Source organism: Acinonyx jubatus, chromosome E4, assembly GCF_027475565.1.
Source record: "Acinonyx jubatus isolate Ajub_Pintada_27869175 chromosome E4, VMU_Ajub_asm_v1.0, whole genome shotgun sequence".
Lineage (NCBI taxonomy): Eukaryota > Metazoa > Chordata > Mammalia > Carnivora > Felidae > Acinonyx > Acinonyx jubatus.
The window spans coordinates 68,163,376-68,191,042 of record NC_069395.1 but is presented as its reverse complement, the minus strand read 5'-3'; the positions used below and the strand labels follow the sequence as shown (position 1 = coordinate 68,191,042).

At 49.0% G+C, this 27,667-nt stretch overlaps 1 protein-coding gene across 11 annotated transcripts in view; it reads left to right on the top strand.

Moving 5' to 3' along the window:
- The window catches only part of DISP1 (dispatched RND transporter family member 1), a 185,044-nt gene that overhangs the window by 94,064 nt on the left and 63,313 nt on the right, over positions 1-27,667 (top strand). For 2 of the 11 annotated variants that reach the window (XM_027046433.2, XM_053208879.1), the window contains one exon: positions 516-661. The exons of 8 other annotated variants lie outside the window; for them this stretch is intronic. The gene's annotated coding sequence lies outside the window, so the exon portion shown is untranslated. Of the gene's footprint in view, positions 1-515; positions 662-25,494; positions 26,334-27,667 lie in introns of those variants that run through there. One more of the 11 variants, XM_027046435.2, reaches the window with a different exon arrangement.

The following is a 27,667-nucleotide window of genomic DNA, read 5'->3' as shown; positions in this document are numbered from 1 at the left end:
CTTAAGTACGGACTGGGGAGCACATGCAGTGAGGTGGCCCCAGAACATTCTGAAGGTGGGACAGGTATGGAGGCCACGTGGGCCCGGAGCATGGCCTGAGGGAAAATTTCCAGGTGGCAACATCCAGTAGACAGAAGTTTGTGCGTGTCGATCAGGAGAGAGGCTGAGGCTCCGGAGAAGGACCTGGGCTCGGGGCGTTCGGGGTCAGACTTGGCTAAACTCACTCAGGAACAGTGTCTCCGACGGGAGGGCTGGGATGGCACGTGAGGATGGCCCATGTGAGGAAGGTGTCGGAACAAGAAGCCCACGAAATGGCAGAGAGCGACATGAGGTAGAAACACCTGGTTGCAGGGGCGTCTGACGCTTGGTTTTGGCTCAGGTCACGATCTCATGGTTTGTGGGTTCGACGCACATCGGACTCTCTGCCGACAGCGCGGATCCTGCTTGTGATTCTCTCTCTCTCTCTCTCTCTCTCTCTCTCTCTCTCAAATAAATACTTAAACTTAAAAAAAAAGAAATACCTGGATGGAACGCTGCTCAGAAAACCGAGTTCGAGGTGTGCCGGGAAGGAGGGACTGGCCGGTGGGGTCAGAATGCCAGGCGGAGGTCGAGTCGGGCAGCTGAGAAGAGATTTGAGGTCAAAGACCCGCCCGTGTAGGAGGTGAGTGGAAACCAGGCTTTTGTGTGTTGGCGACGGAAGAGAAGATGGCGAGGCGGAAGGAGTACAAGTGAGTGTGTGTGTAAAGTGCACATTTGCACACTTGCACAGAGAAATATTGAGGCCTGGGGGCGGGGGGGCGGGGTGGGGGGCAGGGGCACGGACCCGCGAGGCCAGACGGTGCTGTGGGAAGGCGAGCAGATGGGCGGTGCTGGGAGGTGGAGACGTGGAACAGAGACGGTCGTCGCTTCCCGCTTCCCGGGGTGGAGAAATCGGGAGAACGAGAAATCGGGAGAACCTACAACACTCTCACCCTCCCGCCGGCGGGTTAGCAGCCGCGCCGAGGCGCCGGTGCCACGGGTCCCGCTGACCGCAGGCCCCGAACCGGAGCAGGAAACGTGGGCCCCGGCGGCGCGCCCGGGGCGCGTTCCCGGGACGCGGACGGGAGCGCGCAGCGAGCGGGGCGCGTGGTCGTGCGGCTGGGGCGCGCGTTCCCGCGTGTGGTCAGCCTCGGCTGTTGTCGGCGGAGCAAACACCGGTAACAAGCGCGCTCGCGTAGTGGACTTGGCCTGAGTCCAGTGAGGGGGGTTCCAGGAGAGAACATTTGTTCGCAGCCAAGTGCGTTCGCAGGGGGACAGTCTGGACGTGCCATTCTCTCTCTAGCAGATTCAAACGTTACGTTATTGGAACACCACCTGAGTGTGCATGCTGCGGGTTTCCAGGGCTTGGCACTTGCTAAGGCTCCGATTACTGTGACTTGATTACTGTAAATGTTCTCGGGGAACAGATGCAGGAAGGTGTGCGTGTGGCTGTGAACACTCCGACGGGGCATGGAATCCGATCTACAGAGTCAGTTAGCAAAGCGAGGTCGACCTCACCGGCAAGGCCACAACCAGGGCAAGCAGACAAAATAATTTCACTGTTAAAAAAAGAAACGGATGTGGAATTTAAGAAACAAAACAAGTGAACAAAATAAATAAATAAATAAATAAAGGTAATCCAAGAAACTGTCTTTTGTTTTGTTTATTTTTGAGAGAGAGAGCACAGGAGCAGGGGAGAGGCAGGGAGAGAGGGAGACACAGAATCCGAAGCAGGCTCCAGACTCCGAGCTCTCGGCACAGAGGCCGACGCGGGCTCGAACTCTCAGACCAGGAGATCATGACCTGAGCCGAAGTCGGACGCTTAACCGACGGAGCCACCCAGGCGCCCCAGAAACAGACTCTTAACTATAGAGAACACACTGCTGGTCACCACAGGGGAGGGGGTGGGGGCACGGGAATGAAGGCGTGCACCTGTTGTGATGAGCACGGGTTGATGGGTGGACGTGTTGGATCACTGTGTGGTACGTCCAAAACTAGTATTACGCCGTATGTCAGCTACCTGACATTTTAAGAAAACAAAAAAGGAAACGGGTTTAAATGAAGCAAAATGTACCCAAATGCTCAACTCAGAGATTACACCATGTGTGCAAAATGAAGGGAATGTTTCTATATCTGGATCATTTGTCATGAAACAAAGGTCAAGACCGTCACGGTTTTGTGTATTTTGAAATTTTCATTAAAAAAAATGACTTGAAAAAATGGGCACCTGGGTGGCTCATGAGGTCAGTTAAGCTCAGGTCATGATCTCACGGTTTGTGAGCTGACAGCTCAAGCCTGGAGCCTGCTTCTGCTTCTGTGTTTCCCCTCTCTCTGCCCCTCCCCCACTGGCACTCTGGATTGTGACGGGCCAGGCGTGCTGTGGTTGGAGACGGCCGACCACGGAGGAGCCTGAGGGAGCGCGGTCCAGTTGAAGGCCAGGGGAAGCAATTCGGGGAAATTGTGAAAGGGTGAATGATGAGCCTTCACAGAGTGAGTCCCTTTGGCTTAGATGATTATTTTCAAAGTAAGTGATCATTTTTAAACACTGAAATACACACTCTTGCCATTTTTCTCAGTCTGTTACTATCCCTTTTTGAAAGGCTACATGAGCACCAGCAGTAGCCCTGGTTCTGACTCCTTAGGCCAAGACGGAGGAAATCATGTTTAGTTCGCCTCTTTAAAAGAGCACGACTGATGGAGACAAACAGATAAATAGAATAGAATACAGAGTCCAGAAATAGATCCACACACATATACGGCCAGCTGATTTTTCAACAAAAGCGCCAGAGTCATTCCATGGAGAAAGATTGGTCTTTTCAGCCTCTTGCGATGCTGGACTAAGTGGATCTCTTGGGGGGTGGGGGTGGGTTGGACAACCCTTGACCTCTGCCTCACAGCAAATACCAACGTTTTTTGAAAGTAGATCATAGACCTAAATGTTATAAAACCTAAAACCAAAACTTACAGAACGAAACATAGTCTTTGTGAACTTAAAGTAGGCAAAGATTTTTGTCTTAGTCCATTCAAGCTTCTGTAACAAAGCAGGGCAGATTGGGGTGGCTTATCAACAGATTTTCTCACCGTCCTGGAAGCTGGAAGACCAAGGTCAGGGTGCAGGTGGGGTCGAGCTGTCTTCTGGTGATGAAATTTTCATTGTGTCCTTATGTGGCAGAAGGGGCCAGTGTTCTCCTTGGGCTCGCTTGTGTAAGGGCACTGATCCCATTCACGAGGGCCTTGTCCACATGACCTGATCACCTCCTAAGGCCCCACCTCCTAGTATCATTACATTAGGATTTAACATATGAATTTGGGGGGAGCAGACACAAACATTCAGACCATAACAACTTCCTAGGACAAAGAAAACCACTATTCATATGATAAAAAAAAGTTTTGATAATTTGGACTTAAGACTGTATACGATTCTGCCTTCAAAAGTTATTATTTAAAAAATGAAAAAAACAGGGCATAAAGTGAGGCAACGTCTGCTTGTATCTAGAATATTTAAAGAATGTTAATAATACAATAATAAGACAATTTAAAAAAAATGGGCAGACTTGAAAAGACACTTCAGTTATTTAAAGTTCACAATGAGGGGGAACCTGGCTAGCTCAGTTTGTGTAGCGTGTGACTCTTGATCTTGGGGTTGTAAGTTCGAGCCCCACGTTGGGTGTGGAGATTACTTAAAAATGAAATCTAAAAAATAAAATAAAATTCACAGTAAGATATAGGCTCCAGAATGGCTGACATTAAAAAGACTGGAGAGAAAGCAGAACAGGGGGGACGTTTTCGATGGGAGAGTACAGACAGCATAACCACTTGCAAAATAGGCAGTTCCTTAGTAAACACACGTGGTTCCATCCCTTACACATTTACCCAAAAGAGGTGGAAACGTGTGTCCACAGAAAGACTTGTTCATGAATGTTGCTATCAGCGTTATTTGTGAGAGACAAAAGCTGGCAACAACGGAAATGTCTGTCAGGAGGAGAATGAACACATTGTGAGTAGTCGTGCAGCACAGCCCTCCTCAGCAGTGACAGTTAAGTGCGGACAGATCTCCAGACGTCTATTGAATGAAGGAGACTCAGCACAGAGGATGTTTTCTATGGATCCATTTGCCAAGTTCTAGAACAGGGAAGAGTAATCTGTGAATGAAGGAGTTACATCAGTGGCTGCCTGGAGTGGAATAGAGTCGGGGGATTGGCTATTAAGCGTGTAAGAAATAATAGTCTCTAGCTTGATCTTGATAGTAGTTACGAAGACATGTCCACCCGTTTGTCAGAACCCATTGAACTTTATGCTTGAAATTTATACATTTTATTGAGTGTAAATTATACTTCAATAAAGTTGTTTAGAACTAGGAACATGAAATTGTGTTTTAAATAATTAAACTATTGGTAGCGTCTAGTTTTATGTATTTGTTAAGAAGAATTTGGTTAAATTTATGAGGAGTTGTCCTGTATTTCTAGGGTGTTGTATTAAACCTTCAAGGAGGCAGTTCACTGAATAGTTTAACTTCGCACCTGATAGTTCTGGTGAGACACAGAAATTGAGGGCTGCCCCGTTCTCTCCGGGAAACACTTCCCGACATTTGCGGCCTTCGCTTTCAGCAGACTGGTTTCTGTATTTAACACATGGACCGGTTTTATTCTTATATTACTTTTCTGTGTTTTCAGAGGCTGAAGTACTTGGTGTCTTAAACTACATGCACATGCCTTAAAAAACATGAATGTGCTCATTTTGGATTTACGTTCCAGAAAGTATTTCCTGTCTCATCTGAGTCCCGAGAGCAAACCTTCCCTGTGTGTCTTCACTCCACGGTGCACGGTTACTGTCATGTTTCTCTTCTGCTTTGTGTCTGGATGTCTTGCACATGGATTGTTGACATCTGATTTTCACTAGCCTAGTACTTTGGGGAGGAAACATAAGCTTTCTTATTAAATGGTCTTTCTTGTAAAGTCCTGCTCACTTTCTTGGGGGTTGGTTATTGCTTAGGGTTCATGGAGGAAATTTAACTGCAGGGATATCAGCTTTGTTTTGAATGGAAAAAGTCTTCAGTACTTGATGTATTAAAAGTTTAAGCTGGTATTAAAATGTCTTTTTTGGAGGTTCTAAGGGGCATTATTTTTATTTATTTATTATTTTAGAGAGAGAGGGAGAGTGGGGGAGAGGGGCAGAGGGAAAGAGAATCCCAAGCAGGCTGCATGCTTTCAGCACAGAGCCTGATGCAGGGCTCTCGATCCCACAGCCCTGGGATCATGACCGAAGCTGAAATCAAGAGTCAGACACTCAGCAGACTGAACCCCCCAGGAGGGATGTTATTTTTAAAAGACCGAGCTCACAGGGCAGTTGAGGGAGGGACACCATTACTGAAGTATCAACTTTGTGTTTATGTGGCATAGATTGTTCTTGAAAGAGGAAAAGTGATTTTGTTGAAAAACAAATGCAAATTATTAGCTAGTTTATAGTTCTTTTTTTTTTTAATGTTTATTTATTTTTGAGGGGGAGCAGGGGAGGGGCAGAGAGAGAGGGAAACACAGAATCCAAAGCAGGCTCCAGGCTCTGAGCTGTCGGCACAGAGCCCGACGCGGGGCTCGAACCCACAAACCGTGAGACCATGACCTGAGCTGAAGTCAAGAGTCAGATGCTTAACTGACTGAGCCACCAGGTGCCCCAGAAATTATGTTTAATACAGTCTTTCCACGTCGTCGTGCTGTCTCCTGAAATTTTCAACCTGTTGATTTAGGGAGAAAAATCAAGAAAACAGAGTCTCAGATTCTAACGGCCAGAGGATATTTAAAACCGTTTTAAAAGTTACTTGTTTTCTTTCAGTATCTGCCTGAGAAAATCAGACCGTGTCTTCTTAGCTGATGAATTATCATCTGTGATTTCTGCATTGTGGGTATTCAATCCAATTTCTATGTTGATCAAATTTTCAGTGATAAAATCTCCATTTTACTTATGTCCTCATCACAAAGGGTGAGGGCCTTATTTTATATTATCTGGTTTAAAGGAGTAAGATTATTTAACTAGAGCAAGAATACATTTAATGTAGGTACTACATAGAGCTTGTCTGTTGCCTTCGTTCAGTTTTTCACACCTGAAAGGTTTCTGACTTGAAGACTTCGGATATTTTTACTATGAAGTTTCATAACAAGTACAATATATGCTGTCTCGTTAGGTAAATTAGTAAGACTAAAGCAAGTAAAATCTAGGCAGTGTGGTTCCTAAGACCCCAGCAGGGCCCACGTGTTAGATAGCGTACGTCACCTTGCAAACGCTAACCCGCAGGGTGGACACAGACTCCACAGTGCTTGGGTCTGGACTCTGGGCTCCCGTGCCTGCGTTTAAAAGTCGATTCTAAAAAAAATAAAAATAAAAATAAAAAATAAATTAAAAAAAAGTCGATTCTGCTGCGTTGTCATTGTGCACCTGGGGGATGACTTTTGTAAACTTCTTCTCGCGTTCGTGACATGAAGGTAATCATGGGACTTTTTCCGGGAAGCGTGAGGAGTAAACAAGGCCCTATTTATTGAACCGTGACTGACGTCATCCATACACAGTCACATGATGCGGGTCGTTGGGCTGTGCACGTGAGTAGATGAGACATAAAGAGAAAGTCTGGTTGGAGAGTTGTCTTCACTTCCGCCAGACCCTTCATGTGTTGTCTTTCTTGGTTTCTGTTTTCTTTCTTCTGTCGGAGACCCTACTGAGTAATGAACTAACCGGAACATGGAAAGTGGTGTCCTTCACCAGGTTTGCCAACTGGATGGCAGGTAACTGCGTAGTCTCTCTGGAAAACTGAAACTTGACTGTAGTTACACTTCAGATGAAAACAATGACCCAAATGACCCAGAACTTCATGTAAAAAAAATACTGTTTGTTCTAGCAGTTTTAGTTTCCTAGCAAACTTGAGAGGGAGGTACAGAGACCTCCCGTGTGCCCCCACCCCGACCGGGCACAGCCTTCCCGACCGCGGACACTCCTCCCCAGATGGGGCAGTGGACGCACCTGCACTGACACATCGTCACCTAGAGGCCACGGTCGTGTACGCTGGGGCCCGTTCTTGGAGTTGGACATGCACATGTCCGTCATTAGAGTGTCACAGAGTGTTCTCACTGCCCCCCAAGACCTGTGTGCTTCACCCCCTGCCTCCTCGAGCGCTGATCTTTTTACTGTCTCCATCGTGTTTCCTTTTCCAAACGTCCTACGGTTGGAAGTCTACAGTGTGTAGCCTTTCAGCCTGGCTTCTTCAACGCAGCGCCTTCCATGCCTTTTCGTGGCCCGAAAGGTCGTTTCTTTTTAGTGCCGAACAACGTCCCCTTGTCTGCAGGGGCCGCACGCGTGTCATTAATCCATCCATCTACTGAAACACGTCTTGGTTCCTTCCAGAAGAGGCTTTGAAGGCAGGGTAATAACTCACTTGAAGAGTTAGATCGGTATGGAAGTCGTGAGCCATGGTCTCAAGTGGGATCTCACCTGTGATCCGAGCCAAGCTGAAGTTGGGGGTTTTGTCTGGGAATCAGAGCATTCGCTCAAGGGAGGTTTTATATTTGTCTTGTTATGTTTAAAATGGAGAAAGTAACAGCATATTTGTGAACAAATGGGAACGACCCAGCAGAGAGGGAGAAGTTCCCGAGGGTCTTCGGCAGCGCTCTGTGCTGGTGAGAGGAAGGTAGCTCGCACGCAAGCGTCCGGTTAGTTTTAGGCATGAGGACAGTTTATCTGTAGAAGCAGGGGGGACGTCAGAGAGCTGACCTGCACGCAGGCGCCGGGGGCGGGGGCCGCGATGTCGCTGCCGATTGCTCGTGATTCCCAGTAAACTAGAAACCGAGGCTGGGGACCCACCGTGAGGGTGGGGGAGGGTTTGTGCGAGGTTTGAAGAGCCCGGGCTCCGGAAGAAAAGAAGGAGATGCCAACAATGACGAGAGACAAAGCAGGTGTCCTTCCCGAGACCGACAGCAGACACTTGCTAACAGACGCCGAGGGCTGTGGGAGAACGTTCCTCCAGAGCACGGAGCGAGACCACTGAAGAGCAGACGTGAGACCTTCGGAGATCTGCAGACGCCGAGCACGTGTGCTGTCCCGAGATTTGTGCCAAAAGAGCCGCAGAACCATTCGCTTCCGCTGGCAGGAAAGTGAGCCCGGATGCAAATACCAGAGGCGAGAGTCAACACGGGCCAAGAAATGGGCGCATATCTTGGTCTATTTACATTAGCGTTCGTTGCAACAAGTAAGTGTTGAAACGTAACATTGTACTCTTAAGCGTATCTACTAATAAGGGAAGAATTTGGAGCACGTGTGTTAACATAGCAAGCTGCTTAAGTGCCCGCGCGGTCCTTCCGGGACGAGCGGGGACAGGCAAGCCCGGTGGGCTCCTCTCCCTTCGGCGGCCTTGGCGGTTGGTCAGTGTGGGGAGATCTTAGGTGTGGTGTGACCTTAGCTGCACTGTGTGAAGTTAGAAGGCGCCAGAGACATTTGGCATTACCTTCCCAGTATTCTCAACGTTAATCCTCTAAATGTTAGACTCATCAGGTGCCAGAGACGTTCCCAGGCTGGGACGTTTGCTCAGAGGCTGGGGAGGGAGCCGCTCCCACGCCTCGGAAAACCCGTGTCCCGGGCGCCCCGCGGGCCAGACCGCAGTGTGAATAAACATCGAGTTTGTGCTTGAATGCAGCTCTCGCTGTCCTTGTCCCCTCCGCTGTGTGTGTTCAGATCAAGCACAGCCTGGCATGCGCACTGCTGTGTGTATGGTTCAGGTCCTTCCACGGAAACGGAAGGTCTGCCTCTTTTCTTCCCCTGGTCAGGAAGGGGGAGGCCGGCGGGTGTTGGGCCCCAGCTGGAAAGGGCTCTCATGCCCTTTATTGAGAGTTGCACATCTGTAGAAATCACGTGAAACGTAGAAGGTACAGTGGTGGGGGGGGGGGGGTTGCAATACGATAGTGAAAAGTAATCTCCAAGACGGAAGTTGCTGAATTTTTAGGTAGAAACTATAGTTTTGTTGGAGCTCCCCAAAAGCCGTGCTTTTGAGAGACCTTCGTAAGAAGTCGTGCCTCACCGAGCCGTTTTGTTCTGAACGTACCAGGTACACTGTGTGTGCCCTAGCTTGTAGAGTTTATCAGGTGATGCGTTACCATTCTTGATGTGCAAAAGGCTACAAGTTTCCTTCTTAGACACTTTGTATTGCATTTAGAAAGCGTCGTTTATTTTTGGTTATTCAGGGACTTAGTTGTACCTAATAAAGTGATTCCTAGTTGATTATATTATTGGAACATTTCACCTCTTTATAATGATATTTTACTAGAAAAACAAAATATACTCATGTTGCGAGCGATGTGTGCTGGTAATGCAAATCAGATTATTGAAGACTCATGTTACTGACTGTTTAGATGAAGATTTAATTGTTAATATATCTAAAATAAAGGAATTAAGTAGCTACCATAAACCCTTTTAGGGATAAGTTGGGGCATAAAAATACAAAAATAAGTTGTATTGGGGCGCCTGGGTGGGCTCATCGGTTAAGATCAGACTTCGGCTCAGGTAGTGATCTCACGGTTCATGAATTCAAGCCCCATGTCGGGCTCTGTGCTGACAGCTCGGAGCCTTGGAGCCTGCTTCCGATTCTGTGTCTCCCTCTCTCTCTGCCCCTCCCTCGCTCATGCTCTGTCTGTCTCTCCCTGTCAAAAATAAATAAACATTAAAAATTTTTTTAATTAAAAAAAAGTTGTATTACGACATATGAAATATTCTGTTGGGTTAATATTTTATATTGTACAGATAGTTAAATCGTCTAAGAAATATTTTTTCCCTTCGCTGGTAATGCTAAACCAGGCTAGTCTGGGATACATATTATTGATGCTCGGAGTAGAAAGTCTACACCTGTGGTAAAAGAACACGGCATGGTAAATATGTTTACACAGCTGTGTGGTAATGTCACTTATTACGGGGCACACTTACAGAATCATGTAATGAGCCTCATTTTCATGCAGCCATTAACTCTGGCGTAGCAATGCTAATTAAAGAATAACTTCATGTTTCAAATGCAGACTATATAAACAACATACAGCATCACTTTAGCTATCCACAAGCTCTGACTACATAAATTTGATCATGAGTAGATGTTGGCTGACTCCTGAGGAAATAGAGACTTTCTGTAAGACTATTTATTTACAATTTATGCTTTCACTGCATACTCTGCCTGCTCTTAGGACCAGACTGAGTTTCCATTAAACTTTATTGCATTCACATGGGCTCTTCTGTCATGCTTTAATAAAATTATAAAATTGACTTAATTGGGTCTATGTGAAAGCTTCCTTTATCATTAATAATTCCATTTATTCCACGGACTTATTAGTTTTGGATAACTTGAATGACTTCATTAAGATTTGCCCTAGAATATGAATATTATTTAAAAATTAAGCACGAGTAAAAGCAAATTTAAAAATGTGCTCATAGGACTTTGTGAATTAAAAAATACATATTTGATTCAAAAGAGTAAATTGTTCCCACTGAATATATATTGCTGTGTTATTATCTGTAAAAATACATCATCTGGAGAATTTAACAGGCAGTGAGTGGTTTCATCCTTTTGTCTAACTATTGAGCTGTTTTGTGCCATGAAACTCCAGAAATACCAAGATGGGAGGCTTATTTTCCGTGCTCGAATATTTTCGTTTCCTTCTATCTGGAGAGAATACCCAGCATCCGTTTGTAATTACTGAAGCCTACTAGTGAGACTACAGATCTGTTTAGCCTGTACGTGGTGGAGTCTTTATTATTCCCTCAACTCTTTCAAGAAGTCTTTAAAATGGATACTAAGTTATAAGAAGGCCAGGAAAGAGACTCTAGCAGATACACTATCTATCTATTTCCACTCCTGGAAAACCCATTCAGAATGCTTTGGGAGAACTTATTTCTTGCTTGTGTAAACAATTTAACTTCTAAGATGGATGGCGTGAGGTTAGTTATGGAAGGTTTTGACCTCAGTATTTTTCACAGCACTAAGCATGGTGACTAACATATCCCAGGTACCTCTAAATATTTATTGACTTAGTGAATAAATAAGGGTTGATAAAATATTGACTATTCATTGGCACATCAGGGAACCTTCTAGCAGAGTGAGAGCCGAGGTGGCCAGAGTGTAAAAGGGTTTGCCTGGTTGGGAAAGAGAGGAGTTTGGAACAGATGACCAGAAGCTAACCAGAAACTTGTTAGAAACACACATCCCTAAATCACACTCTCCTGGTGAGGAGTAGAAGCCTGTGTTCCAAACGGGCCATCCAGGGATTATGGGATCGGTAGGCTCATTAGGGAACAGCCGAGGATCAGGAATTCTTTTTTTTTTTCTTTAAGTTTGTTTATTTATTTATTTTGAGAGACAGAGAGAGAGAGACAGCCCAAGGAGGGGAGGGGCAAGATGGAAAGTGAGGGAGAGAGAATCCCAAGCAGGCTCCACGCTGTCAGCTCAGAGCCCAACGCGGGGCTCGAACTCACGAACTGAGATCATGACCTGAGCTGAAACCAAGATTTGGACGCTTAACTGACGGAGCCACCAGGCGCCCTTCTCAAGAATTCTTTCTTGACTGTTTGCTCCAAATCCAAACATCTCCACATCAGAAGTGTGTGATGCCCAGAGAGTTAACTGGATGCCAGTTGGATATCCTAAAGCATTATTTATTTTGAAATCAGTAATCTAGTAAATTTAATTTCTTGATACCAAAAATATTTCAATGTAAAATAAATGGAAGCCTTTTCCAAAATCAAAGACTGTTTTCTCAGTGCTAAAGACCTCTGAAGAGTTTTTATTCTTTGACCTTTTCTCTTTCTCTCTTTTCTTTCTTTTTCCTTTTTTTTTTTTTTTTTTTTTTTTTTTGAGGATTCCTGGGGATTATTACTCTTCTTTTTGTGGTGTTAATATACCACACGTTGCAGATACACTGCGTCTCGATGGCCTCACATTGGTTGGAAACCCTGTTTTCCCTCATAGTATTCCCCTCCTACAAAAAGGTTCTTGGGATGCGTTGCATCTGAGAATGATGTGGGCTAAACCAGTTTGAGGCGATTCCTGTTAATTTCAGCTTCCAATCCAAGATGGAGAGATTTTCCTTAGGACTGTGTCTCCAGTGACCCCTTACGTGTAGAGAACGAAGAAGTCAGGAGGAGACGGCTCAGGAACTGTGCTTAGTGTTTTACACCCGTCAGTTTGCTCCTGTTCTTGGAACTTGTAACTGTTTCAAGCTCACTATGAATTATACAGGGTGTTGTTCTGTTCATTCGGCTGGCCTAGACATGGCTGGTTTTAATCAAGCGAGTAAAACGTATATGCCACAGGATTGTGTTAACGCTCTCCTATTAGGACTCGAGATTCCATGGACATGTTTGGACACAAGCACATTTCCTTGTGCTTTCCTTGTGAAAGCTATTTATCGAAACCCCGTTCTGTAGCAGGCCCCGCGCCGGTGGACCGGAGAGCTCTGGCCAGCAGGCACAATGGGCCTTGTTTTGGGCACCGTCCTCCACGTGCCAATGACAGAGCGCAAAAGAGAAAACCGAAATGAGCCGGCCGGCCTCCAAATCAAGACCGACGCCTCAAAGGCCGTAAGGTGATCAGCGATGGGAAGTCGTGAGTGGGACTGGAGCTGCGAGCGGGCCAGTCTCCCGGCCAGAAGCAGGAAGGTGCTAGACTGCTCCTTGGCTGCTGCACGGGGGCCAGGCTGGGCCGGGCTCACCGCTCGCAGGAACGAGTGGAAGCAAGAGTCCCCTCCCCCCCGCCCCCACTGCCCCCCCCCCCCCGACGCTGAGTGGTTCTGCCCGTGTGTTGGGCACATGGCGTTGGAAGTTGCGAACCAGGGGAAGAACGTGGGGGTGAACACAGAGTTGAGTGACCAGAGACGAGGCCCGTGGTCCGCTGGCTGCACTGTGCCTGACGCCCCCACAGAACTGGAGCCTTACCCGTGCTGTTATCTGCTGCAGAGCAAAGACGTGAGCGGTATCGGGCTGGCAGAGGAGATACGTGCAGGCGACCGTGTGAGCACACGTAGGGGGAGGAAGGAAGGAAACAAGGACAACCATGTGAGCACACGCAGGGGGGAGGAAGGAAGGAAGGAAGCCAGGCCAAAACAACAATCCCTCCCATGAAACTGGCCCTGCAAAGCTGATGGCCAAAGCTCGCGTTAAGGAGCATGTCCCCCAGCCGCACTCTCGAGATTGCAAGAGAAGTCTGGGATAGCACCCCCGCGTGTCTTCCAGAACTGATGCAAGGCGGGAGCCAGCGCGTCAGCGGTGCGTTCCAGGTGCAAGTGGTAAATACGGGCGCACTCGCGTCTTGGGACTCTGTGGGACCACGCCAGACCTGAGGAGCAGATCTTACGGCGGCCGGGGGGAAGAGCCCTCGCTGAGAGGGGAGGCCGTGAACGGACTGGTCGTCGGCAGCACGGATGCCAGAGACGGGGAAATGATAACCGGGCGGCACGGAGGGCGGGAGGAGGAGGAAGAACTGTGCGTAGAGTTTGTGCCTCCGGAGCTGTTACTGCAGGGTGAGAGCAAGGTGGAGAAAATTTACAGTCTGTAAAATAAGAGTGTTCACCGTCCCCACAACCCCCCAGAGGAGACAGTAGAAGATGGAATCGACAAGAAGAAAGGTTATCCCGCGGTCAGAGCGCGGGACCCCTTCCTGGTCTCTGAAGCGTGTGGACAGGGTGCGTGAGTCGAATCGCTCCAGCATGAAAGCCCCGGCTCTTGCAACATGGCACTTGTCCAGAGCAGCTGTGGATGCTCGTCGCTGGGCGGAGAAAGGGGACGAGGCTGTGAGTCGGTCGCCTGGGGAGGGAGAGGAGGAGATTCGGCCACGCTCAGCCCCGCTGGCGTCCCCCTCCACGGCACTGGTGAAACTCGGGACTCGCGCTGAGGGTGGTTCGGCCGTGGGGGCTCTTTGGGTTGTTTGGAGCCCTTCTCACGGCGTGCGAGTGCCTCTGTACCAAGAGAAGTGCGATGGCACCTTCTCAGCTGACGTTTTTCCAGGCGGATCCTAGCGATTTGTCTGCTGTAAATGAGCGCGGTATATACCTTTCTTCAAAAGTTAAGAGTGACTGGCTCAGGAGCTTGTTTCTGGCTTTTCTTTAATTCCGTGTTCCCAAGTTGTGTTTTCTTCTGTCCTCGTGATCGGGTAGTTTGAAAGCCTCCGTCTCTCTGTGTTATTGTAACTTAGGGGTAGAACCAGTTTCCCCGTTGCCCATCAGGTGACCTTGGACTGCCTAGGGATTAGTATAAGCGAAGGGCACCGGCGTCTTCCCCAAACCCAAGGCTGCTGCCGTTTCTCCTGGGGTTGTCCAGAAGGTGTGTCTGCACCAAGGAGCAAAGGGAGGGAGGTGGTTGGCGGGCAGTCCGTGCAGACGCGGCACCGGTAGAACAAGGGCCGAGGGGGTGTCTGTCCTGCAGGTGGAAGACACTGTCCCCTGAGGACGGCAGGGGCGGGACCTCCCGCAGCCCCCGTGGGTCCCGGATTATAGCGGACGTGATGGGGCTGTGCGCAAACAACCTGGTTGGAATCTCGAGACCACGGTGCCGAGGGCCCTTTGTCACACCTCTGCGGGGACTCTTAGGTCCGCCCAGTGTCACGGAGTTTCCCACTCGCGTTTCTTGTCCAGTAAGTTGTGGAAGCCGAGCTGACCGCTCCGTCAGATTATGGCGTGGAAACCGCGGGGTCCCTTCTGCCTCCCTGTGCCGTCCCCCGACTTGCGCTCCTGCTGCCCCCCGAAGCCTGAGCTCCGGCCTGCGGCCTCTCTGCCCGGCCCAGACTTCCCACCTTCGTACTGTGGCCGCTGGCGCCCCCCACGTTCCTGGTACCGTCTAGGGCGGCCTGCTGTGTTGGCCCAGCCTTTCTTCTGAACTGTGTCCCCAGGCTCAAGAGACCGCAGGGGAGCAAAGCCAGGTGCCTAAAGTCCAGTACATTCTTGTCGCACCTGCCTGGTAACTTGAGGGTTCGCCCGAGCGTGTGAGCCAGAAAGACAGCCGAGGCACGGGTTCATGAGGACTGACACGTGCCGGGACGGGGACAAGCCGGATGCAGCCGTGACCTTGGACTCTGACGTCTGCAGGACTCAGCCCGCGCGACTGGATGTTTAAAGCAGGAATGCTGAAAAGTACTGTGCTTCAGACTTGCAACTGTACTTTAAAGTTGCGGAATAAAGTAGAAAGTGGTGATTGGAACTTAGTGCATCGCAGAGATTTATTTCCATGCTGTGAAAAGTGCTGCCCCTCCCCCCCCCCCATCTCCTTGGTAGAAACCGGTATTCTCTTAGAAGGGTTACCTAAGAAAAGGTCAGAACTAAAATATAAAATTGAGCCTAGATCATTTTATAAAATGTTAAAGAACTAAACAGATAACGGATTAAGTTTATTTTTCATGAATAAAACAATGAGCTTTCACATATCATGAAAGCTCTGATATATGAAATTTCTGATATGTGAAATTTCTGATATATGAAATTTCAACTGGAGGTGTTACTGTCAGACCCCTAGCGTCCAGTGTGAACTTCTAAGTTAGCCTATTGGAAAAGGTAGCTTGTTCACAAAATATTGAAACTACTCCAAGTATATTTAAAAAGAAAATTTTTTTTAATGTTTATTCATTTTTGAGAGACGGAGACAGAGCATGAGCGGGGAAGGGGCAGAGAGAGAGGGAGACACAGAATCCGAAGCAGGTTCCAGGCTCCGAGCTGTCAGTGCAGAGCCCGAGGCGGGGCTCGAACTCACAGACGGCAAGATCATGACCTTGAGCCAAAGTCAGACGCTCGACCAACTGAGCCACCCAGGCAGGGGTCCTTCCAAGTGTATTTTTTATCTGCTCAGCAATATGATTTTACCCTGGAGGCTTTTTTTTTCTCTTTTCCTTTGCTTTTGTTATTTAACCTTTTAAAAAAGAAGTCGCAGATACTAGCATTAAACAGCGAAAGGGTACATGAGGAATAAAATAGGAATCTGTTATGAGCACTTGTCCTTGAGATAACTTTCATAAACTTGAGATTTATACATACACTGCTGTCCGCTGCTGAGCCAAGTGGGGAGAACGTGTCTTGTTCCTACATTTGTGCTTCATTTTTAAAAAGAGTGAGCTAAGCAACATGCTGGTCAGGTCAAGGTCTGCTTGTATCACCGATGCCACCGCGTGCTCCCCTCAGCCAGGCCAGAGACCCAAAGAAAGTCGTTAAAATCTTCAGGCTTTGCCGTGTTTCAAGTTAGTCTCGATCAAAGGCACTAGGACTTGGGTTTTTAACAGGAACTTTTTAACAAATAGAAGCTGTTGAGGGAGACTCGTGCACGTGCACGTTGAGCTTCTCAAATACAGTGCCGGGACCCCAAAACGCAGGTGTGCTGCTAGGTGCAGATTTACTTGCCTTTTGAAATCTGCTACAGCAACGGCGTATTAGTTTCATTCTTTGAAGCTGGGATCAGAAGAAAAGTTTTCTTGGGTCCCCGTGAAGTCCGTGCATTATTATTATTTCAGATCCAGGTGTCGTCAGACCAGCTTGAGGGGCTTTGCTGCAGAGACAAGGTGTGAGTGCCAGGACCTCCTGGTTCTGTTTTCTCCCCTCTGCTTCTTCCTCCCTTGCTGTCTTGAGAAGGACACATGCTTGTCACGGAGAATAAGCTCTGTAAATGCCACCTCCCCCAAGAGAGAATGCTGAGAGAGCTTGTGAAATTTAGTCTTGGACAATGTCAAAAATGCGAGGAACTTAAGATCGTAATAGCAAAGGCTCAGCATCTTTTTCTTTTCTTTTTTTTTTTTTTAAGCAATCTCTACACCCAGCATGGGGCTCGAACTCATGACCTCTATCTAGACCAAGAGTCGCACGCACCTCAAGACTGAGCGTTGTCCATGTGCTCCTGGCTTCGTAGGATCTGAGCCCACCTGGCCACTGTCTCGGAGCCCCGGTCACCAAATGTCAGTGCCAGCGGTAGCCATCGTTGCAAATATAGCCAGAGATTAGGAAAAGCAGTTACTCTCAAAAGTTAGGCCTCTCTGACCCAACTGAAAAGTACGTTTTAGCTTTATGCAAAACGAGGGGTTGTTGTAGAGAGCTGTGACACATTTCCACTTGTTTCTGTGGGGGGTTCTGAGCTTGATCCTTGGTGCTGGGTTGGACTCCTTGCCAGGCCGGCAGGGTGTGGATGGTGTTACTCAGACATTCCACCGGCCCAGGAAGGACAGAGCCCCTGCTCGGCCTCGTATCCCACAGGGGTGGTGACGGGGAGGGGCTGTGTGACTGCTGTGTATGGGAATGCGGCTTGGGGATATGGTGCGGGGAGGTGGGGGGTACTGAGGAATTCCTGGTCGTGACAAGCTATCCAGGGAGGTGAGGACTGTTCAGGGACCGAACAAGGCAGACGCCTAACTCAGGAGCGAAGGAAATCACCCCTGGTTTCATTTCCCCAGTTCCCGAATTTTTTCTTTTTCTCTCCATTCTCCTCTGACAGCTGTTTGCAAATCTGAATACTGGGTATTACTAATGACGTCGTGAGGGTACTTCTTTTCTGTTTCCTTTCAAGGCCGAGATCCTGCTGTGGTAGCCGGTTGTTAACATAAGTCACAACTCTGGTACAGTAAATAAAGTGTGTCCCTTATTTCGTTGTGGCTGCTTTGCAATCAAAGTGACCAACCGCCTGTCTCTGGTTTTTCTTTGCAGATGCAGTGTTTGAACCCAGGCTTGTCACATGTTTGTCCTGGTAATTTTCCTTATACCATTAGCTCGTGACTTTTGTTGTCAAGGAATAGAAATGCTTATATCCGCTTTAAGTATTTTCCCCACCACATTTTTGTCAAAAGTTTTGTGGCCTGAGGGCCTGGGACAGGTTTAGAGGGTGGTGGGTTTCGCTTCTGTAAAGATGCTTCAGGTTAAGGCCGCTGGGAGGTTCCTCTGTCCCCCAGTCACCGCACTCCGAGTCTCGCGTGGATGCCTCCGTCACGGCACGCACGTGGCGGCTTGGGGTGGGCATCGAGACACCCGCCTTGTGGCGCCCGCACCTCCTCAGCCCCAGGGCCACGCTCTTACAGCCCAACGCAGGAGGTCCATTCTGGGTGACAGCTCAGAAGGGTCCCCCTTCAGGGACAGTAATGGCCAGTAGAGCCTGCTTCCGCTCCACCTGCGAGGTTTGCAACGAAGGATGGCTTGTTCTTCGGGACCCTCGTGGTGGAGCCCCCCAGCCGCGACCGGTTACGTTTCAGTGTTTTCGGGGTGGCTGGCGATTGCCGAGCTTAGGGACATGCGGTATTTGCTGTGTTAAGATACCCTCTGCCTTCCGCTGGCCCTGGTTTCTGATGTGTCCCAGTTACAGATGCGTTCTTCCAGCCAGACCTCTGTTTGGAGTCCGACAACACAGCATTTTAAGAGAAGCCTGAGTAACATATTCCGGTGTATCGCATATCTTGCATTCTGACACGAATAAATATCCTTGCTTTTTCACTTATCACCTCGTTTCTCAAATCTGGGGCCATCTCACATCTCTGTTTCACAATTACTACGTTCTGAGGCCAGACGTGGTAGGAGTTTCACGATTTGGGACTCTTTGAACTTCTAAATAACTAATGAGCGTGTTTTCCACATAGAAAACTACTCCCACTACATTCGTGAAATACCAAACGCTAACGATGTCTTCCTTCTTAGGGTTTGGGTAGCGTAAGAGTCTTTTCTTGCCAAAAATAACATTAGCACATATTACAAAACGTAAATAAATAGGACTAGAACGTTTGCTTACTGTCTTCTGTGGAACTTCATTTTACATCAGAGACAGCGATGTGTCGTCACATCACTTCATCGAAGCCTGGAGCAGTGGTGACAGGTGTTTGTATGCAGGTGACACGTGTTATTTTCCCACAAAGTCTGACTTTTGGAAAATTAACTTGCGTGTATTTTATTTCATGACATAAGGAAAGTACGTGTAACTTTCTCCATAAATATCAGAGGTCTGACTTCGAGAAGATTTCATTTTATTAGTCATAACTCCGCTCTTAGCGTACGCACGGCGCGTCCGTTTAGATGTGGTTAAGGTTTGGTACCAGTGCCCCAGTCTTACTCTGATGAGGTTCAGAGTGCGGGTCTTCGTTCTAGGAGCCCATCTCGTAACGGGAGCATCTCCTGTAAAATAAAATCTCTTATTGTGAAATCCTGTGTTGCAAATCAGAAACATTTGCTCTCCAGAGCCCAGGGCCGCATTATGCTTTCCTTTAAATCATCACGTGGGACAAGATTGTATTCTTACATGATCTACAGCCTAGTTATTTTGTCACGGCTGAAATGTTCCAGCTTGTTTAGATAGAAAACTAGCACATCTGGGCCTCCTGTCCTGCTCTGACATAACGCATTCTCCCTGCTCTGAGCGGTCGAGGGCTCTCCTGCGGCTCGCGACCAGACAGAATGTTTGCCAGAGTTCCCACCCGAAGCCCGTAACAGACTAACCTCCTGGACTTGGGTTTTACATTGAAGAAGGCGCTGTAACTTTTGGTTAGGTTAAGGAAGGTTCAAATTTTTGTCTATATTGAGTATTGCATTGTCAGATTTTCTTTTCTTTTCTTTTTTTTTTTTTTTGTCCACAGGAAAATAGGAGGCTACCTTTTCTCTGCAAGTTGCTAATCTCTGTGTGTTTTGCTTTAAAATAGCTTCTGGGGCGCCTGGGTGGCTCATCAGTTAAGCATCCGTCTCTTGATTTCCGCTCAGGTCATGATCTCACGGTTTGTGAGTTCGAGTCCCGTGTTGGGCTCTGTGTGGAGCCTGCTTAGTATTCTCTCTCTCCCTCTTTCTGCGCCCCCTCCCCCCATCTCTCAAAATGATTAAACGAACTTTAAAATACAGCTTCTGATCGTCAGTAAAATTTTTAGAAGTGTTTAGATTAATAAGTAAATTTTATTCCTGATGACCAAATTGCTTTCTGGATTATTGGTAAAGTGGATATAGTTTACTAGCTTTTCATCAAATCAAGCAAAGGATGTAATGAATAAAATCTAAGATTTCCCAGATCCACTCCTTTCCAGGACTCTATTACTATGCTAGCATAAGGTGGCAGTTAGGCAGAAGGTCTGTTGTCTATTAAATTTAATGGCTCACCGTGAGAGAAAACTTTTATTTATGTTCATTGTTTAAGAATATTTGTGCCAATGCCAAGGAGAAGCCTACCCTCAGAAGCCAAACAAAAATAAACTTTTAAAGAACCTCCGAAGATAAGCTTGCGTGCGTATCGTTACTGGAGTGACCTCTGCTGGTTTGGATAAGAGTGTGAAAAGCCAGTCCTGATACTTCCCGTTATTCGGGAGTTTACTACCCAGAATTGACAAGCGGACAGTAGGTCCACACACACAGTTATACTTAAAATGTGCTGGGTGTTGGCTGTGGTTTCTTTCCCACGACCACAGAGGAAGTGGGCCTTGGGGCCCGTGGAAATCAGCGAGAAAATAGGATGTGTTTACTGAAACCACATTTCTTCAACTTAGTAAATAGTGATGTAACAAAGTAATGATGTGACAGTGACAAATTGTAAAACACCAGTTTTTTTCCAACAGATATTTGTCAGGTGCTTGCTATGTACTGGACCTTCCTGAGGGGCATAAAAATGATAATAATAGAGTCTGTGGGGTCAAGTGTAGGTTAAGGGGGTAAAAGAGGTGTAAAAACGACTGAGATAAGAACCGAACACGAGCTAAGTGCTGTGAGACACTTGGCGGAGGAGGCCGGGGCTTCTGGCCTCGGTAATCCAGGAAGGCTTCGTGGAGGCGGAGTCATGTGATGTGATGTCGTCATGTGATGTCGAGAATAGATGGGACGAGGCCATCGGAAAGCTGGGCAGAGGCTGCTGCGGGGAAGGAAGGGTGGTCACTGAGACGCAAGGGCGCGTGTGGGGCCGCGGACGAGGTGATGGAGCTGAGACGGCGCAGCCGGAGAGGAAGGTGCGGCTGCGGCCCCAGGACAGGGGACCGAGGGTGGACGGCGTGGTGGGCTAACGGGGAGATGCGGGGCACTTTGGGGCTCACGTGACTGAGAGGGTAAACACACGGGAAATGAGACGTCGCTTGGGGTTGAGACATGATTATACAGCAGGCCCCGCCCCTGCGCCTCGCTCTCTGCGGTTTCAGTTACCCGTGCTCAGTCACAGGCGATGCTCCTACTGACGGCTGGCCCCTGTCCCCAGGCACCTGGCGCCCTCACCCATCCGCACAGGGAGGAGGGAGGCGGGACGGCGAGGCGTTTGGAGAGGGGGCTGTGTGAGGGCTTATTACTGGGGGTTGTGGCCTCCGCTCCGCCTCATTCTGGTTCCTGCCGTTCACCCCCACCTCGTGCCCCTTCGTAAAGGAGCCTCATCGGGGGCATGTCTGTGCGGGAAGAACAGTACCGGGGTTCCTCCTGTCTGCTGACTGATTCCCACGCCACTGGGGGTCTCAACTGCGCCCCCCGCCGACGGGGGGGACCAGTGTATTGAGTTTCTTGAGTCTGAGCTGCTGGCAGAACACAGGACTGACGGGAGCCGTGGGTGTTGCCAAATTTTAGAATAAGAGAATTACGAGGGTGCCCTGAGAAAATTGACTCGGGGGCCCCAGAAAGCAGAGGACATCAGAGTAGTGGAGACAGCGAAGAGAAGAGTCTTGCAGGGACTTTAGGAGGTGAAGAAAGTGAATATTGACTGACGTAGGACCATCAGCTTCCATTTCTGAGGGAACGGTTTCTTTAGATGGTGGGTAAGCCTGAGAAGGAGCAAGAAGGGTGGCCCGGCAAGGAGGGCACAGATGTCCCACCAAGGAGGGCGCAGACGTCCCGCCAAGGAGGGGGCAGAGGTCCCGCCAAGGAGGGCGCAGACGTCCCGCCAAGGAGGGGGCAGAGGTCCCGCCAAGGAGGGCGCAGACGTCCCGCCAAGGAGGGGCAGGGATGGGTTTCTCGGGGTAATTTATGGGATCAACGACTCTAGAACCTTTGTTTGCGTTTCTTGCAGCCGCGACCTCAATGAGGTGGGATTGGCCGCTTTAATAAACTAAATCGAAGTCCCGTTCAGATGATCCAGGAATTTAAAATACCTTTATTTTCTTTTTAATTCTGTATTTCTTTTTTGGAGATTTTTCGGTACTACAGTGTTTGGCCTGCCTATGACATGAAGCCCACCGGCCTGTGATTTCGAGACGAGTGTTTTAACATGTTTTCTTGAGTTAATGCTTCTCTCCCTGTTTCTCCCCAAGATGGGTTGTTTTCTGTGTAAATTTAGAAGAGATGAGCATAGAAGTTCCCTTCCTACCTTGAGGGAGCTCATACACTGTCTTATTTTTTTCCCATGTTTACAATGATTTTATTTTTGAAGTGTCGTTGACATACAGTATGAGTTTCACAGGTACAACGCAGTGACAGTCGTCCAGTGTCTGTGCTGTGGTGGCTCAGCACCTGGGTCTCAGACCAGCAGCGTGGACACCCCTTGGGGTAGGTTCTCAGGCTCCAGCCCCCAGCTCAGACCAGACCCACGGTGGGGAAGCAGCGGCCACCCTCTCACCAGCCTTCCTGGCTCTGACACAGGCGACTTTGAGGACCGCTGGTCTCATGGCCACGACTTCCTACTTCCCCTGAAATTCCTTTTATTGAGATAAAACCCATATTCCATAAAATTCACCATTTCAAGTGTACAAGGCAGCGGTTTGTGGAGTACGGGAAAGGCTGTGCGCCATCACCTCTCTTGAACCCCAGGACGTGTTAATCACCAAGAAGAAACTCTGCCCGGTGGTCGTCGCCCCGGCCACTCGCGCACTTTCTGTCCCTGTAGATAGAGAGCCCGGGACGTTTCACAGACATGGAGCCACATGGCGCGTGACCTTTCGTGTCGGGCCGTCACTTAGCACTGCGTCTTTTTACAGCCGAGCGACGCTCCCTCGTGTGCGTGCGTCCCGTCCGTGCGCCACTCGACGGGCCCCTGAGCTGTCTGTCCCCTCGCTGTTGTGAATGACGCTGCTGCGGACGACCCCAAGAGGGTTTCGTTCCCTTGCTTGTAAAGGTGCCTGTGCTCCATAGGGCCACACAAACACCAAGTCAGGGAAGTGCGGGGTCAGGCGCCTCTGAGCCTTGGCCCTGTTTTGGGCAACGAGTCGGTCCATGAGCTGTGTGGGGCGTGTTTCTGTTGAAAGACCCCTCATCTAACCCACACCGTTGACTCACTGATGTCGGGCTCACACGCAGCGGCCCTGTGTCTGCGTTTCTCCGAAAAGCACAGCACGCTGCTCTCTGGGGCCGCTTTAGACGGTGGCACTGCTGGGGCCCCCGGGGGTTCCGTCGGCTAAGCGTCCGACTCTCCGCGAGTTCAAGCCCCGCATCAGGCTCCACGCTGAGCACAGAGCCTGCCTGGGATTCTTTCTCTCCCTCTTCCTGCCCCTTCTCTGCTCTATCTCTCAAAATAAATAAACTTAAAAAAAATTTTAAATGGTGACATTATTAACAAAAAGCACAGAAACGTGAACAGCGTGGCGCGAAGTAGAGAAAAGAACACTCGTGACAGTACGCAAGGCGGGCGTCCCCTGTTTGGTTCACCGGGGGACACGCATGTTGCAGGACTCTGTGCGTGGGAAGTACCGTGAAAGCACCGCCAGGACCGTATGCGGTTACAAGTCAGCTTGAGAGAGGAGGCGAATTTGCAAATGTGGGACCAGGGACACGGACGACCCGCTGTGCTTGGCACGCTGCTGCTGTCAGTGGTGACTCTGCTTAGTTTGTGCGCCCATGGCGGGACCCTTTCCTTCCTTCCTCCCTCCCCCCTTCCTCCCTCCCCCTGCCTTCCCCCCTGCCTTCCCCCTTCTCCCTTCCCCCTTCCCCCTCCTCCCTCCCTCCCTTCCCCCTTCCCCCCTCCTCCCTCCCTCCTCCCTTCCCCCTCCTCCCTCCCTCCTCCCTTCCCCCCTGCCTCCCCCCTTCTTCCCTTCCTCCTCCCTCCCTCCTTCCTTCCCCCCTGCCTTCCCCCTTCTCCCTTCCCCCTTCCCCCCTCCTCCCTCCCTCCTCCCTTCCCCCTCCTCCCTCCCTCCTCCCTTCCCCCCTGCCTCCCCCCTTCTTCCCTTCCTCCTCCCTCCCCCTGCCTTCCCCCCTGCCTTCCCCCTTCTCCCTTCCCCCTTCCCCCCTCCTCCCTCCCTCCCTTCCCTCTTCCCCCCTCCTCCCTCCCTCCTCCCTTCCCCCCTGCCTCCCCCCTTCTTCCCTTCCTCCTCCCTCCCCCTGCCTTCCCCCCTGCCTTCCCCCTTCTCCCTTCCCCCTTCCCCCCTCCTCCCTCCCTCCCTTCCCTCTTCCCCCCTCCTCCCTCCCTCCTCCCTTCCCCCCTGCCTCCCCCCTTCTTCCCTTCCTCCTCCCTCCCTCCTTCCTTCCCCCCTGCCTCCCCCCTCTTCCCTTCCTCCTTCTCCCTCCCTCCCTTCCCCCTCCGTTCCTTCCTCCCTTCCCCCTGCCTCCCCCCTTCTGCCCTTCCTCCTTCTCCCTCCCTTCCTTCCCCCTCCTTTCCTTCCTCCCTCCCCACCTTCCCCCTTCCCCCCTCCTCCCTCCCTCCTCCCTTCCCCCCTGCCTCCCCCCTTCTTCCCTTCCTCCTCCCTCCCTCCTTCCTTCCCCCCTGCCTCCCCCCCTCTTCCCTTCCTCCTTCTCCCTCCCTCCCTTCCCCCTCCGTTCCTTCCTCCCTTCCCCCCTGCCTCCCCCCTTCTGCCCTTCCTCCTTCTCCCTCCCTTCCTTCCCCCTCCTTTCCTTCCTCCCTCCCCACCTTCCCCCTTCCCCCCTCCTCCCTCCCTCCTCCCTTCCCCCTGCCTCCCCCCTTCTTCCCTTCCTCCTCCCTCCCTCCTTCCTTCCCCCCTGCCTCCCCCCCTCTTCCCTTCCTCCTTCTCCCTCTCTCCCTTCCCCCTCCGTTCCTTCCTCCCTTCCCCCCTGCCTCCCCCCTTCTGCCCTTCCTCCTTCTCCCTCCCTTCCTTCCCCCTCCTTTCCTTCCTCCCTCCCCACCTTCCCCCTTCTCCCCCCTTCCTCCCTCCCTTCCCTCCTCCCTTCTTTCCCATTAAGCCATCTTAATGGATGCGAAATGGTGTGTCATGCTTTTATTTCACACTTCCATACTTATTAGTGATGTGGAGCAACTTCCCATGTGCATGTTAACCACTCATACGTTTTCTTTGGAAAATGCCTATTCCAAAATTGCGACTACTTTTAGATTATATTATTTGCCTTTTTATTGTTGTTACTAAGTTTTTCTACATTGTGGTTACTAGTCTCTCAGATACGTGATTTGCACGTATTTTCCCCTCCTCTGTGGGTTGTCTTTTCATTTTCTTGATAATGTTCTTTGAGGCACTAAAGTTTCATCATTTTAATGAAGTCCAGTTTCATCTGTTTTTTTCTTTGATTACTTGTGCTTTTGGTGTTAATTTCTTTAATTTTGAAAGTGCCGTATTTATATAATTAATCACTACAGCCTGTTGAGAGCGTCGTTTACACATTTTTAATTGGAGAAGCCTGAAGAAGAGTTGGAGTTCACGTTTCAGTAGGGTTATCACTTGTTTGCCAGTGGATGTAAAGTATTTGTTTGCAGATACCAGATATTTAAAAGGTTTTTACATTGTGGTTGTGGAATTTAAAATAATGGCATCGTCAGGGCCACAAATTTATAAAAAGTAGTGTCCGATTCATTTAACAAACTGCTGTTTTGTTTAGGAAAATTGAAGGGAAACACACAACTGCTTGAAACATGACTTTCCTCTATTTATTAAAGAAGATTCTGCCTCTTTTAAAAACCACGGACTTTCCGCCCTAAAAGCTGGGTCTCAAGAACTATTTGTGAAAGAACGCAAGAATCCCAGAACTTGGAAATAAACACTGTTGGTGTTTATTTGTGTTAGTTTAGATGAAGTAGCCGGCCCTCGGAGTCAGAAAACTGAATCTGTAGCAACTGAAGTCAGCCTCAGCAAGCAAATAGTATCAGCTAGCATGGCTTTAATCCACTAAGTAACGTTCAGTCGGAAAGATCAAAGGAAGTTACAACCAAAAACAGCCCTTGTTAACAGTTTCCCGGTAGAAGCAGGCAAAGGCTAGAAATCACACGTCACCTCATATCCTGGCTCGCTGACCCCGTGGTCCAGCCGTCAGCAGTGCTGGGACCCTGCCCCTAGGGGCCGAGGACGAGAAAACTCTCCCGCCCTGGCCCTGTAGGAAGCCAGGGCTGCAAGTGCACCCCTGACACAGCGCCGCCCCGGGTCCAGAGCCCAGAGCCGGGTTCAGAGCCGGGTTCAGAGCCGGCTGCTGCGCTCACCCGCCCGCGACCACGCTCGGCCGGGAACGTTTCTTCTTTCCGTGAAGGTAATGCATTTGCTCCTGCTTCCGTTCCTGTGAATTTGTTGTTTTGAGAGTTTATTTAAAAACTGAACTTTTGGTCTGTGCTTCTAGGATTGGATTAAAACTTCGGCTCATAGGTTTGTTTTTCAGTGTAAACCCTGAATGGCACGTTAATGCATTAGAATCTTACGAGGTTTATTTGAACTGGAGTCTAGCGCCGTCAGGTAAGGTTAGCCGTTTCTTGGGCTTATTAAAATGTGCTTTCTTTAGTAAGTGTGGGGGGGGGGGGAGCCTCGGACTTAAAGTAGTTTGTGTGCTTTCATACTTTGGGAGTCTTCGTAGGCTCCATCAGAAGGAGAGAATTTTGAAAATACGTGCTTCTCTCATTATTAGCTGGTATGAAAATAGAACCCTGGGAATTACCTGAATCACTTTTGTGAATTGAGTAGTGTAAGAAGATGGTAATGTTTTAGCATCTTCCAACCTATAAAAATAGAAGTTTGGTGAACATACCTACTTGGGATCGAAGCTTCCACAGCAAGATTAATACTTAGCAGTGTTCATCTGAAATACACAGGCTGGGTACACCTTCAAGTTGTTTTGAGTCGATTACATTTTTTTTTTTTTTTTTGCATTGTATGCATTTTAATTGGGGCAGTGGCCACTACGTCATAACTGGACTTACTGGTCAAAGTGGGAATCGTCATGTGTTGGCCATATTTACCTTTTTTCCTTTTCTGTTGAATGTAGTTGACCTACAACACTGTGTGTTAGTTTGGCACATTTATATGCTGCGGCCATGAACACCGTCCTGGTGTTGAGTGCTTCCATCACAGTACATACTTACCCTTTCTTTTCAGTGTTGGGTGCTTAGATCTTAGTGACTCAGCAGGTTCGAGGACTGCGTGCGTCACACGGCATTAGATCTCTGGCTGGTGTCTTGCCCCCGGCAGGTTTGTGCCCTGAATCAACAGCGGCCTTCCCCTTTGCTTAAAATGAGGGTGGAGAGTTTATATGCCACTGGCAGGAATATTTAGGCTACTTTAGTCTGTGACATAGTTGTATGTCTGGTGGGAAAGGGTAAATTTTGAAGAAACTAGGCACAGAAAAGTTTTGTGAAAACTGAGGTATTTCATGTAAATCATTGACTGTAAACGAGCCTCTCAGTGATCATGCAAGAAAGTGGGTTCTCTTTTTACAGTTCGGTAACATTTCCTCTAACAGATATTCTTGTTGAAATACGTCCTTTTTACCCACAAGAGGGGTCTTTTAGGTCATAGTATTTAATTTTTTTTTAACATTTATTTATTTTTGAGACAGAGACAGAGCATGAGCAGGGGAGGGGCAGAGAGAGGAGA